This window comes from Microtus ochrogaster, chromosome X, assembly GCF_000317375.1.
Source record: "Microtus ochrogaster isolate Prairie Vole_2 chromosome X, MicOch1.0, whole genome shotgun sequence".
In the NCBI taxonomy this organism is placed as follows: Eukaryota; Metazoa; Chordata; class Mammalia; order Rodentia; family Cricetidae; genus Microtus; species Microtus ochrogaster.
This window is the reverse complement of record NC_022026.1, coordinates 34465113-34479472: the sequence shown is the minus strand read 5'-3', so window position 1 is coordinate 34479472 and position 14360 is coordinate 34465113. Positions and strand designations below refer to the sequence as shown.

The 14360-nt window shown below is 37.8% G+C and overlaps 1 pseudogene; it reads right to left on the bottom strand.

Moving 5' to 3' along the window:
* LOC106144086 overlaps nt 1-13315 on the bottom strand; it is a 23204-nt pseudogene extending 9889 nt beyond the window's left edge.
* Between the last annotated feature and the right edge of the window lie 1045 nt (nt 13316-14360).

Below are 14360 nucleotides of genomic sequence, written 5' to 3'. Positions count from 1 at the left end.
AGGAAAGGAAAGGAAAGGAAAGGAAAGGAAAGGAAAGGAAAGGAAAGGAAAGGAAAGGAAAGGAAAGGAAAGGAAAGGAAAGGAAAGGAACAGATCTATCTTTAAAACAGACACAACATTATTTATTCTGGAGCCAAATATGAGTGAACGTGTCTCAGAAAGATGAATTCAGGTTACCCCAATGTCCATGTTCCAACAAGACAACACTTTCATGAAGTGTCTTTAGTAATGGAACAAAGAAAATCATTAATCAAGGCATTTGTCTTATTTTTTATCAACACTAAATTATTAGTCCTGATGTGGGAATAAGACAGACAATGCACCTGCCTGAAAGATGCTTCTAGTCAAGAGGACAAGAAAGGTAATAAGGAAAATGTTTATATATAATTAGAAGTCACAGTAAGATCTATAGAATGAAACAATTTTAGATTGGCTAGTCAAAGAAATTCTGGGAGGAAATCTGTCAATACCAAAACACAACTTTTGCCTCAAGCAGAATAGAAGTTCATTCAGGAGGCAAATATGAGTGAACATGGCCCAGGAACATGGATTCAGAATTTCACCATGTTACTGCATGATAATAGGTTCATTTTCTTTTATGGTAACAGAACAAAGAAAATTATAAATCATGATCCTTTTGAAAAACACCAGTGGGTACATCAAGCAGTAGAGTTACTAAAATGGAGGGAAATCTCTGCTGTAGGCCTTATATGCTGCCTGAAAATATCCTTAGATTTTTGGTTGTTAGAAACTAGAGGTTTGGTAAGTTAATACATTGCAAAAAGTTTCAGCAGATAGTCATGAGGGTGTAAAGGTAAAACACAGGATTGAGTAAGGAATGGCTAATATGACACATTGAACTTAGGTTCTGGACCTGCAACATCCCAACTTCTCTACAAACAAAGAAGTTAATCGGTTTAACCTTGTAAAAGTTGAATGTAGTGTGCAACTTCTTCCTAGGAGCTTCCATTCACATACTTTTAAGAATGGTGTGGTGGTATGAATGAGAATGGCACTCACAGGTTCATGTGTTAGAATGTTTGGTCCCCAGTTCGTGGAACTGTGTAGGAACGATTATGTGGTGTGGTCTTGTTGGAGTGGGTGTGGTCTTGTTGGAGGAGGTATGTCCCTGACTATAGGCTATGAGGTTTCAAAAGCTCACTCCAGGTGCAGTCTCTCTCTCTCTCTCTCTGTAGTTTTCAGAGCGAATTCTCAGCTACCACTCCAGCACCATACCTACCTGCCTATTGCCATCCTCCCTGCCATGATGATCATGGACTAACCTCTGAAATTGTAAACAAGCCCCCAATTAAATGCCTTTTTTCCATAAATTGCCTTGATCATTTTCTCCTCACAGAAATAGAATAGTAACTAGCCAGATGGTGGTGGCGCAGACCTTTAATCTCAGCACTTGGGAGGCAGAGGCAGGCTGATCTCTGTGAGTTAAAGACCAGCCTGGTCTACAAGAGCTCTTTCTAGGACAGGCTCCACCCCGCCAAAAAAAAAAACAAAAACAAAACAAAACAGAAAACAGTAACTAAGACAGTTTCTTTCATTCAGATTGCTATGGAGATTCACTCATATTATTACAGATGTCAGTAGTCAATTCTCTTATGCCTGAACAATAAAACTTTGTGCAGATGTGCTGAAATTTGTTCATCAATTCCCAAGTTGAGATGTATTTAAGTTGTTTTCTGTTCATAGCCACATTAATAAAGCTACAATGCATATTTATAGAGAAGTCTTAATATGACCCTGTTTTTTTTGTTTTTAGGTTTTTTTCTCTAGGTAAATTACATATGGTAGATGATGTTTTTACTTTAAAGAGATTAGCAAACTGTCAAATACCTGGGCAATTTTATAGTCTCACAAACAGTGAGTAGAAATTCTAGGTACTTCTACATTCTCTAATATATTTAGTACTATAATTTTAATTTTTAGTCTTTTATTGGATATACAATCATTTTAATTGTCATTTTAATTTCTGTGTTTCTAGTAACTCTGGATGCTGACTACATTTTCATGTACTTTTGGCCACTATCATATATTCTTTTGTAAGTTTCCTTTTCAAATATTTTACTCATTTTATACTAAGATGTCTTTTTATTAACCTAGAATATATATATGCATATTATAGCACACATGCATTACACACATATATTATAACACATACGTATATATTACACACTTATCTATCATATATAATATATCATATAATTATATATAACATAATATTATATATTATATGTATATATCTATGCATATATTATTCTGGAAGTAGTCATTTATCTGATATGTTTTGTGAGCATTTTTCTTACTTTGTGACTTACCTTTTCATTTCTAAATAATGGCTTTGAAAGAATAAAGCTTTTTAAGTTTGAGCCTGGTACAATTTATCTTTTTTTAATGTTTTCTGTTTCTCTTTGTTGTATGAATGTTTTGCCAACTTCAAGGTGTTACCTATATTTTCTTCTAGAATATGTGCCCTTTTAATTCATAGTTACACCTATGTTTTGTTTTTATTTTTTCTGTATAAAATTAGGTAAAAGTAAAGTTATTTTTTTTTTTGGTTTATTAGTTTTACTGGTGAGCAGTTGTTTTAGCACAATATGTTGACAAGACTTCCTTTCACCTTTTTTACAAATCAATAGACCATATATAGGTAGCTTTATTTCTGGGTACTTTCTAGTCTACTGAGACTATATTTATCATCTATTATTTACTATAGTTTTTTAAATCCTGAGATAAGGTAGTATAAGCATCCAACTTTGTTCTTTTTCAAAATTTTGGTTCTTCTAAACCACTTGTATCTTAATATACGTTTAAAAATTAACTTTTTTGAGACAGAATGTTAAGACTATGGAGCTCAAGATGACTTTGAACTTGATGTAAGGGCCCATCCCAAGTGTTGGAATTATAAGCATGTGCCTCCTTATGCCCAATCCTGTGACTCAACTCAGGACCACTTTGTGTTTGTGTATTCATTACTTTTCTCTTGCTGTGACAAAGTACCACGATCAAGGGAACTGATGGAATGAAGAATCAATTTGAAATTATAATTTCAGAGGAATAAAATTCCATCGCCATTGTCTTAGGGCTACTGTTACTGTGATGAAACACCATGATCAAAAGCAAACTGGGGACAAAAGGGTTTATTTGGCTTACACATCAGAACCCATTATTGAAGGAAGGCAGGACAAGAACAGAAATGGGGAAGGAATCTGGAGGCAGAAACCATGCAGGAAGTTATTTACTGGTTTGCTCCCCCATCGTCAAGAAAATTTGGGCAGAAACTAAATGCAGGACCTGGAGGCACGAACTCATGCTGAAGCCATGAAGGAGTCCCTCTTACTGGTTTGTTGTCCATGGCTTCCTAAACCTGCTTTCTTATAGAACCCATAGCCACCAGCCCAGGACTGACTCCACTCAAAATGGGCTGGGCCCTCCCACATCAATCACTGATTTAGAAAATGCCCCTACAGGTTTGCCTATAGCCCAATCTCACGGAGGCTTTTTCTCAAGTAAGGCTCTTTCCTCTACAGTGACTCTATTCTGTGTCAAGTTGACGTAAGACTAGCCAGGACAACCATCATGATGGGGAAAGTATAGCAGAAGGCAGGCATGGTGACTGGAGCAGCAAGCTTAGAGGTCATATTTTAAACTATAAGCAAGAAGCAGAGAGCTAATTCAAAATAGACTGAAGTTTTAAACTCTCAAAGCTTGCCTCCAGTAGCATATTTCCTACAACAAAGCCATACCTCCTAAACTTTCCCAAACAGTTCCACCAACTAGGGGTCAAATACTCAATTTCCTGAACTATGGGGAACTGTTGTGGAGTAGTGTAAGATGTGTTACATTCATTTACAGGGTGGAATATTTGTTTAATGTTGCAAAGATGTGTTACATTATTTTTTGTTACATTTGTTTTACTCTGTAAAGCTGTGTTACTATGCCTGCCTAAAACACCTGATTAGTCTAATAAAGAGCCCAACAGCCAATAGCTAGGCAGGAGAAAGGATAGGCGGGGCTGGCATACAAAAAGTATGAAAAGGATGAGAAATCTAAAGATGGGGAGGAGAAAGAAAAGGAGAGGGTGAAGAGGACACTAGGGGCCAGCCACCCAGCCGTGCAGCCAGTCACAGAGTAAGAGGGAAAGAAAGATATATAAAGAAAGAAAGGTAAAAAAGCCCAGAGGCAAACTGTAGTTAAAGAAAAATGTGATAAATTTAAGTTAGAAAAGCTGGCTAGAAATAAGCCAAGCTAAGGCCAGGCATTCATAAGTAAGAATAAGTCTCTGTGTATTTATTTGGAAGCTGCTCTCAAAGACCCCAATATGCCTGTGTCAACATCTTGCTGAAAGTTTGACTAGGGCTGGATTGAATCCATAGATCAGTTAGGGGAAATCCATATCTAAGTAATACAGATATTTCTTACATTTTGTTTTCTTTCAAAATAATTTTTTAGCTGTCAGTGGAGAAGTCATATGACCTCATTAAGTTTGTTCCAGAAATTTTTTATGGGTTTGATATGGGTGTGATGCTCTTGTCTAAGGAATTATATTTTATTTTACTTCCCAAGCATCTTTTTTGCAGAAATATAAAAATACAGCTGATCTTCATATGTTGACTCTGTACAGTGCTGTCTCAAGAGCCCAAAGCTCCTGCACTAACAGGAGTAAAGGGGAACCAGGCATGGGTGTTTACAGTGTGCCTTTCACAGGATTGCACTTTAATCTAGAGAGTGGCTTAACACCTGGTTGTTGAGCTCATGACTGTATGTCCCTTATACAGGAACATTGTTTGTACCAGCATATACTCCTTGTCTCTGTCTGACCTGTGCTCTTCTGCCTCTAAGCACATCTTTGTGCTCTCTAGGCACACAGGCAAAGTCTGGCCTGGAGTAGCCCACAAATCTTTAGATAAAAAGCACAAATTTAATATACAAGCACAATCATCAACAAGTTCAAAAATATATCGCTTAAAGATTCTGAGCAAGAAGAGATCTATGAGTCAGCAAGAAAGTCTTCTATTGCTGGAACACTAAAGAAGAAATAAACAGTGAAGCTGAGGGTGAAGTGGTGGTAGGAAAATGGCAAATAGAAACACATATAAGGGACTCTATTGTGGCTCACATTAATTTTGAGTGGGGATACTTGAATGGGCTATTCAAAGGAAGTAGTGGGAATGCAAAGCCTAGTCGGCTAGGTAGCAAATAATTAGCCACCATTTGGGCTATTTGGATTTTGTCTAGCGATTGATTTGTGCTTGTGTTTGTGTGTCTGTGTGTGTATATATATACATGTATGTGAAGATCAGAGAACAAGTCTTAGAAGTTGATTCTCTCCTTGGACCTTCTGGTATCTGGGAAATGAAATCAGGTCATATGGCCAGTACACAAGCTTCTTGCACTATTTGAATGAGACATTTCCCCCATAAGTCTCAGGAATTTGAATACTTGGTCCCCATTTGGTGACTCTTTGGTGGAAAGGCATCAGAGGTGTGGCCTTACTGAAGGAAGTATGTCGTTGGAGGATGAGCTTTGAGATTTTGAAGGACTTGCCATTTCAAGTTAGCTCTCTCAGTTTGTGGTTCAAGGTGGGAGTTGATACTTGTTGATACTCCAACCACCTGCTTTCTGGTACCTTTACTCTGTCATCATGGACTCATTCCTCTAGAAGGGTAAGTCCCACATAAACCCCTTCTACTAGAAGTTGCCTTGGTTATAGTGTTTTATCACAGAAATACAAAAGTAATTAAGACAATCCTCTACTAGTTTAGCCACCCTGCTGTTCAGGAGTGTGATTTTATTGTTTTTTTTTTGTTTGTTTAACATACAAAGCAGCAATATTGGTCTCATTCCTAATACACAAATTTGCTGGATTAATTTGACAGTCCTAGTGGCCTTTTTAGAGCCTTTTTGTTATCTTGTTTATCTTTTTAATTAAAAAAAATCAGTGTCTATGAATGTAAACAGGTTTTCCTTTTCTAATCCAATGTTTGTTATTTTTACTTTATTGCAGGCTAGTGCCAGTATAAAAATAAATGGATATAAGAACATATTCTTAAATGTATGTGGCAAATGTCAGTCTTTCATGTACATTATCAACATGTTTTGTATATAGGTCCTTTATCATATTGAGGAAGTTTCCTTCTGTTCTTTGTCTTAGAATTCTTAAATTCTGTTTTTTAGCATGATGTTTTTATTCATTCTCTGAGAATACGTATTTCTTTTATGTGGTCCGGGAGCAACCAAAAATCTGTGGCATAGATATAATGCTGATTTAAATGATTTTAAATTTATTATTATTATTTTGTGTGTATGAGTGTTTTGCCTGGAAGAATGTCTGTTCATTCTGTGAATGCTTGATACCCACAGAGGCCAGGAGACAGCATCACATCCCTCAGGACTGGAGTTACAGATAGTTGTGAGCCATTGTGTGGTTGCTAGGAATTGAACCTAGGTTCTCAGAAAGAGCAGCCAGTGTTGTTAACTGTTGCATCCTATCTCCAGCCCCGAGACACTGATTTAGAGGGAAGTTTGCTACTAAGCCCACTTAGCAAAATAATAGTTTTACTCATTAGCTCTTAAGTTCCTCATCCATAAGTTCTTGGCCAGATGTACCATAATATACATTTTCTCCATTCAAATAGCCTTAATTCCAATCAGAAAATGTTTGGTTATCCTCATAACATTGAACTGATACTACACTCTTGAATTCATTTTAATAATACTTCTGCAGTTACCAAATGACTTTGATTTTAGTCTTCATTCTTGAAACATATTTAATCATAGTAATAATTTTTTAAAGTTGAGATATAAGTCATTTGCCACAATATATGCCCTTTAAAATATTGAATTTAATAGTTTATACTGTATCCATGAGAACATGAAAATATGACCACTCTCTTATTCTATAATATTATCATATCATCCTCTCAAAATAAATCACAGGCATACTAGTAATTACTCTTAATTTCCCAATACCTAGCAAGTACTAATTTGCTTTGTCTCTATGGATTCCCTTATTCTACAAATTTTCTGCAAATGAAGTCATACAATATATGACTTTTTACCTGGCTTTCACATAATACGTCCCATTTATATATAAAAAACAATAAATCTGTCTTTCATTTATTTGTGTAATAGATAATTTTTATTGAATTTTGTTTCTCCATTAGAAGTATATGGATATTAAGAACTACTGGTTTTTTTTTTTTTTTTTTACTTTTGGCTACTAGGAATTGTTACTGTAAGCATTCACGTGTTGATTTTGTGGGAAAATACATCTTCTCATTTCATTTGAATATCTAGCTAGTAGTGCAGTTTCTGTACCACAGAGTAAGTCAATTTACCATTGTTGAGAACTGCTAACCCATTTCCAAAGTAAGTGCACTATTTCGTATTCCTCTAGGTCAGTGGTTCTCAACCTGTAGGTCATGATCCCTTTCAAAGGGGTCACATATCCGATATCCTGCATATAAGATATTTACATTATGATTCATAGCAGTAGCAAAATTACAGTTATTAAGTAGCAACAGAATAATTTTATAGCTGGGGGTCACCATGACATGAGGAACTGTATTAAAGGGTGACAAACATTAGAAAGGATGAGAACCACTGTCATAGGCAATGGCTGAAAGTTCAAAGTTTACCATACTTCTTAATGTCTATCATTTTCATTACAATTCACAACAGTTGGTAGCAAAATGAACTATGTCATCACTTGTATTAAACTTTCCTTAATGATAACTAAGCTGGGCATCTACTTAGTGGCTAAATTGGCCATTGGTATTTTTCCTTTGGAGAACGGTTTATTCAGGAGCTTTGTCACTGTTTGAATTCACTTAGGGTTTGTGGTTGTTGGTGACCTGGAAGAATTCTTTCTAAATCCTGGATATTTGCAACTCATACCAAATATATTAGGTGTGTGTGTGTGTGTGTGTGTGTGTGTGTGTGTGTATTTGATGAGTTGAAAATATATTTGATATGAGTTGCAAACATGTACCCATTTGTGAATTGCTTTCACTTTCTTGCTGGCTTACTGGTTTGCTTTTGCAGCACAGTTTTTAATGAAGTTCAGTTAGTCTATTTTTAACTTTATTGCATGTGTTTTAATAAACCACAGTCTCAACCAAGGCCATGAAGACTTATATTTAAGATTTCTTCCGAAAAGCTTCATAGTTGTGGCTGTGGCACTTGATTGCCGCTCTATTTTGAGTCAGCTTTTGCACACTCCAAATATGAGGTCTAAATTCTGTTTCACTTCTAGCTGGCTATCTGATGACTCAGTGCCATTTCTTCCAAATCCTCTAGTTGTTTCAGACTTTTCCTATCATACGCTTTCAAAATCCCTTCCCCAAAAGTGTGTCAGTTTACTTCTGAGCTCTTAATTCATTCTTCCTGATTTATATTTCTATCTTCATTTCTGTAGCATACAGGTATTCTTTAGTGTTTGGGTTTTTTGTTGGTGTTGGAAATGTCCCCAATAAGCTCACATATTTGAATACTTGGTCTTCAGTTAGTGGCACTGTTTAGGGAGATTATGAAACCTTTAGGAGGTGGAACTTTGCTGACAAAGAAGTACATCACTTGGGACAGGATGTGCCGGTTTGTGGCTTCATACCATATCCTGTTCTCTCTCTCTCTCTCTCTCTCTCTCTATCTCTGTCTCTGTGTATGTGTCTCTCTGTCTCTCTCTGTCTCTCTCTCTCCCTCTCTCTCCTTCCCAAGTACAAATGAAAATGTGATTGGTCAGCTTTCTGCTCTTGCTACCATGCCTTTCATTACTACTATGATAGACTCTATTCCTCTGGAACTGTTAGCCAAATCAATTTTGGTCATGATACTTTATCAAAGCAACCGAAAAGCAACTCATACACTGGCTGAACTCATCTATTCACTTTTATTTTTCCCAAGTTTCTTTGCCATGCAAAATCATGTCTTGTGGTGATATTTTGTTTAACAAATAAAACTTGCCTGAAGATCAGAGTGTAGAGCTGAACCTCTACTGAATCCTCAGACCAAATGAGCGAGGCTGTCTCTAGGAATCCTCAGACTGAATGTCAATGCTCTTGCTTCTTCCCTCCTTACTTTCCACTCTCCACCCAGCCAAGTCTCTCTTCCTGTCTCCACCTCCCTAGTGCTGGAATTAAAGGTGTGAGCCACCACTGTAGTGATATATCATTTGCATTTTAATAAATAAATCTTGCCTGAAGACCAGAGGCAAAGCTAAAGCCACTAGAGGTCAGGCAATGGTGACACACATCTTTAAACCTAGGATTTGGGAGACAGAATCAGCTGGATCTCTGTGAATTCAAGGTCACCCTGGGCTACATAAGATCAATGCAGAAACAAATCCAGGTGGTGGTGGCCTATGCCTTTAATCACACAGTACCTGGTACTAGGGAGTCATGCCTTTAATCCCAACACTAGAGGGAATATAAAATGGAAGGAAATAGAGGCTTAGTCTGCTTAGTTTGCGGTCACCCAGGCTTGTTAGAAGTAAGACTTCTCTAGTGGCTTGACTACTTTGCTTTTCTAGTTTTCAGGTTGAACTCCAATTTCTGTCTCTGGGTTTTTATTATTTGTGCTACACACCACTGCTTGGCTCGGTTTCTCTTTTAGACTGATTCAATCTCGTGCACCCAAGGGTGACCTTGAACTCACAGAGATCTGTCTGCCCCTGTCTCTCAATTGCTGTGATTAAAGGTGTATGCCACCACTGCCTGGCCTCTATGGCTAACTAGTGACTTAGCTCTGCACTCTGATCTCAGGCAAACTTTATTTTTTAGATCATAAACAAAATAGCACCACAATGTCTTCTCAAAATACAAATAGTCTTAAACTATCCTCTTAAACCTGAATATATTTTATTTCTTTCTTATTTTAAAACTGAATTTCCAAGGCTGAAACTTCCAGTATGATTCTCTGTAAACGCTGTGGGAGTGGACATCTTTCCTGAATTCCTCATTTTAGGGGATAAACCTCAGTCTTTCATTGGTGAGTATGATACAAACTGTGAGCTTTTCTTAGATACCCATTATTAGGTGAAAAAAGACTTCACTTCTATTTCTACATGTTGAGTGGTTTTAATTATGAGATTTTGCTGTATTGAGTCAGATGCATTTCTACTCTTATTGAGTTGTTTATGTGGGTTTTATTTTCTTTTTCCTTGTAGTCTATTAATACGCTGTGTTACATTGGTAGATTTTCCTACTTTTAACCACTTTTGTAAGCTATAATAAATGCCATTTGGTCAAAGAGCATAATCCTTTTTATGTAACGTTCAATACTCCTTGCTGGTATTTTAAAAAGGTTTTGTGTCAACATACATAACAACTGTTGTTCTAAAGCAATATTTTACTCTGATGGATTTGTCTGGCTTTGATTCCAAGGCAATACAAGCAACAAAGAAAGAATTAGAAAATGTTATTTCCTTTTCTATTTTTAAGTAGATTGTGGGGTATGGCTTAAATTCTTCTTAACTGACAGAATTCATGAGTGAAACAATCTGGTCCCAGGCTTTCTTTGTGAAACTAGATTTTATGTATTAATTTAATGCTTACTTCTCTAAGTCTGTCCAGATGCAGATGGATATTAATTTGAGTACATTCTAGTCTATATAACAAATTTCATGCCAACCAGGGCTACATAGCAAAACCCCAGGATGACCTTGAATTCATAGAGATCTGCCTGCCTCTGGCTCCCAAATGCTGACATTAAAGACCTGACCTCACAACGTTATCCTCTGATTTTCATACGTGCACAGTGGCATGCAGACCCATACTCATACATATGTAAACTTACAATACGATAAATTTTCTTTAAAAATATGTCACATTTTCTAAATATGTTTGTACATTTGTCTTTATTTCTACTATTGTAATTTTCGATATTTAGTGCTGATAATATAAAGTTTTACATACATAAAATTGATATACTTTCTTGACATATTAACATTTCATAACAAAGATATCTTCATCTTAGAACTAATGCTGCTTACATTTTTATATTTAGTATGTATCTTTTATGGACAGTCTATAGATCTTATATCTAACATCACATTTTCTAAGGTTTAATACAACTATTTAATCCATTTATATTTAACTTGATTAATAATAATAATGTGTGCCACATTGATATTTGTTTGCAAATAATTCTACTCTTTGTTCTTCTCTTGCTTTCTTCAGTGCTAATTTTTTTCTGTTTCATTTGAATTCTTCCATTGGCTTATAAGATAAATTTCTTTGCTCTGTTTTCATTAGTTACTCTGAAGATTCTGACTCATAACCTACTTGGAGTGAAAATTATTTCAAATAAAACGTAAGAACTTCATAATAAATTTATAATAATCACTCTACCCTCTTAGTGTTCAATAAACCAAATAGTACATTTTACAGTTTTTATTTCAAGTAGGCCTAAGCTTCATGATATGTTAAGAAAAGACATGAAAAATTACAGTTTTGCATGTAGATCCCAGGTTGAAAACACTCTTTTCACGGCATTTCTCTCCAAACAGCCTCATTCCGCATTTCTCTCCATGCAGGTGGGCTTCATTTCTGCTGTTCTCCGAGATATATTCACTTTGCTTTCATTTCTGAAAGATATTTTTGCTTAACAGATAATTCCTGGTTGACGGTTTTTTTCTTATTTAGTGTGTTGTATTTGCTTATAATCTTATTTCTCATACTTTGAATATGTTCTCATGCCTCTTTCTCAATGGTTTCTGAGGAAAAGTCAGATTTTAATCACATTTTTGTTCTCTCATTTGTATCAACTTACTCGATTACTAAGATTTTTACCTCATCTTTGACTTGGAGTTATTTGAGTATTGAAATCCCTCATAATAATAATTTTTGTATGTGTTTTCCTTGCTTTGATTGACTTTCACTGTAGACAAAAGTTTCTGTCCCACCTAGTCCCACAGCTCTTAAGTCTCAATGAAATTCACAGAGACTTATAATAATTATATTAATTTCCTTCTTTTGAAAGGCCCCTCTGTCCCTTCTGAAGGTAAATATTGGGACACCCATCCTTGCCTTCCTTTAAAAAGTCTCTTGGTTCCTTTGGCAAGTAAGCATTGGGACCACCATCTTTCCTTTGTGTTTGTCTGCCCATCCGGCCAGTAAAACATTTTTTTTTTTCTGTTTTGGTTTTCCCAGCATCTCCAAATATGGGCTGACCCTATAGGAGGCAGAACTAAAGCTCAGCTCCCCAATGCCATGCCTTGTCTGGAGACACTGTGTGGTCATACAGCTGGGGCCTAAAGAACCACAGAGGTTCCCCACTAATCACTAGACATAAGAGTCCAATACAGTTTCCCAACCCTGTTGAGTGTTGATCACCAATTGTCCCTCTCAGAAAGATGCTGACAGGCAGGGTGGAGTGACCTCTCATCTGTGGGAGTGCCATGTTCCCCTCAGCAGGGAGAAGTAAGCTGAGTGAAGGTACGTGAGATGAGGGCCTGAAGGCTGGTGCTGGCCAGGCCTGAGGTGTGTGCGCTGTGACTGGTGTGAGCTTCCTGCTTGACTGAGGTCTCAGGGTGCTGTACAAACTTCAGGTGTAGGTGACACTCTGAGGCATGGGCTGGGAGGTAATAGGCTTCCCTAGCCTGGGGTGTAACTTTTGGTGCCTAGCTCCCCTCATGTGATCAGCATCGGCATCCACTCCGATGCAGAACATAGCACACAGGCCACAGTGAAGGCTCTGGGACCCTCTCGGATCTCTGCTAGGCTGTGTACCTGTCATCTGAGCCTCCTGCTTCTTCTGGTGCTTCTGTCCTTCAGGTGGTCCTGATAGGTCTGAGACCCTGTGCAACTAACTGATCCTACAGGCTTCACGGTAGTAGGCAGAGGGCAGCCAGGAACCATAGCCTGTCACTTGTAAAGCTGGGGTCCCAGGTCCCTCAGCCTGGCCTGCCCCAGGTGTCTGAACCCACCAGAGCCTTCCAGGATGCCTGTTGCTTCTGCTACTGGCTTGCTGGTACTTCGGTGGGTGGTCCGAGCTGTGGGAGCTTGGGCCTGGTCTGCAGAAAGAAGCTGAAGCTGGCTGCTCCAGGGTACCCTCACAGCTCCTGGTTCCCTTTGACTCTCGGCAGGTGGTGGGTGGATGCAGTAGTGGCCACAGCTTCATGCTGCTGCTGTCAGTGCACACCCTCAGCTACCTGGGGTTGATCTTCAATTGGGTGCCGCTGGCGCTTAGGCTTCTTGCCTGGTGCCACTGGAGCTGCAGCCTCAAGGACAGCCGCCCGTGCACTGTACTGGTGCTGTTGCAGGACAAGGGGATGCAGGCCTGTAATCTGCCCGCCTGGGTTCATTTTTCAGACAATGAAAGAGTAGAATGGCTAAATAAGATGGTAGAGCAGGCACGTGGCTCTTTATTTGTCAATTTTTATGGAAGCTCTTTCGAGAAACCATAGAATTAACTGTGTGGGCAGCAAATGCCCACCTCAGCACCTTTAGCTTTACAAAAGGGAATGTGGGCCAGCAGTTCCTTAGAGTCAATGGTGTTAAGGTTTATACTGAAAAACTAAACAGAAGAAAAAGTATTCTGAACCTTCAGATTAGTTTTGTAGAAAATTGTGAGGATGATTTGGAGATCAAACAGTATTTTTGTAGAGTTGTTGTGATTCATGGGACAATGTGGGTGATCCTAGAGCACTTGATTGGTGACATGCCTTTAGTTGGAGCACTGTCCATATTCTTCCTAAGGAAACTACTTTTGGGAATTAACTGGACAGGACTGACTAATATCCTGGACATCCCTGGACTGAATGGTTTGTCAGATACTATCATTTTGGATATAATATCGAACTAATTGACAATCATTTGTCAAAAACCAAGATCTTATCAGGGCTCCCTACACTTCTAATAAAAATACAGCCCCATGCAGTCCCCTTCTCCACTCCCATCCCTCATGGCACCCTGGCCTTTTCAGATTCCAATACAATCTCAGAGGACTGAGCGCTGGTACCTGTCACATACAAGATCTCACTACCTAAGAATCTATATCTCTTTACTTCTCAGAAAAGTTATAGTCCTGACTCAATTAAAAATCAAAGCTGACTTTAGAGTTGGAGTGTGACTCTCTCTCCTTCTCTAAACCCAAGCACATTGTTAGAAGAAAAATTCAGAGTTTCTGTTTCATATCAGGAGAGCCACCTGGTGTAGGACAGAAGAAAACCAAAACTCTAGGGACTACTGTTGTTAAAACTCTGTTATCTCCCCAAAATTCTATTTCTCCCCTTACTTATTTGTGGCTCTTTAGTACCTTTTTTGTGGCTAAGAAACTTAATCATATATTGACAGACTGATAGGTAAAATAAATAGATCAATAGAAAAATAGATAGATGATAAATAGAA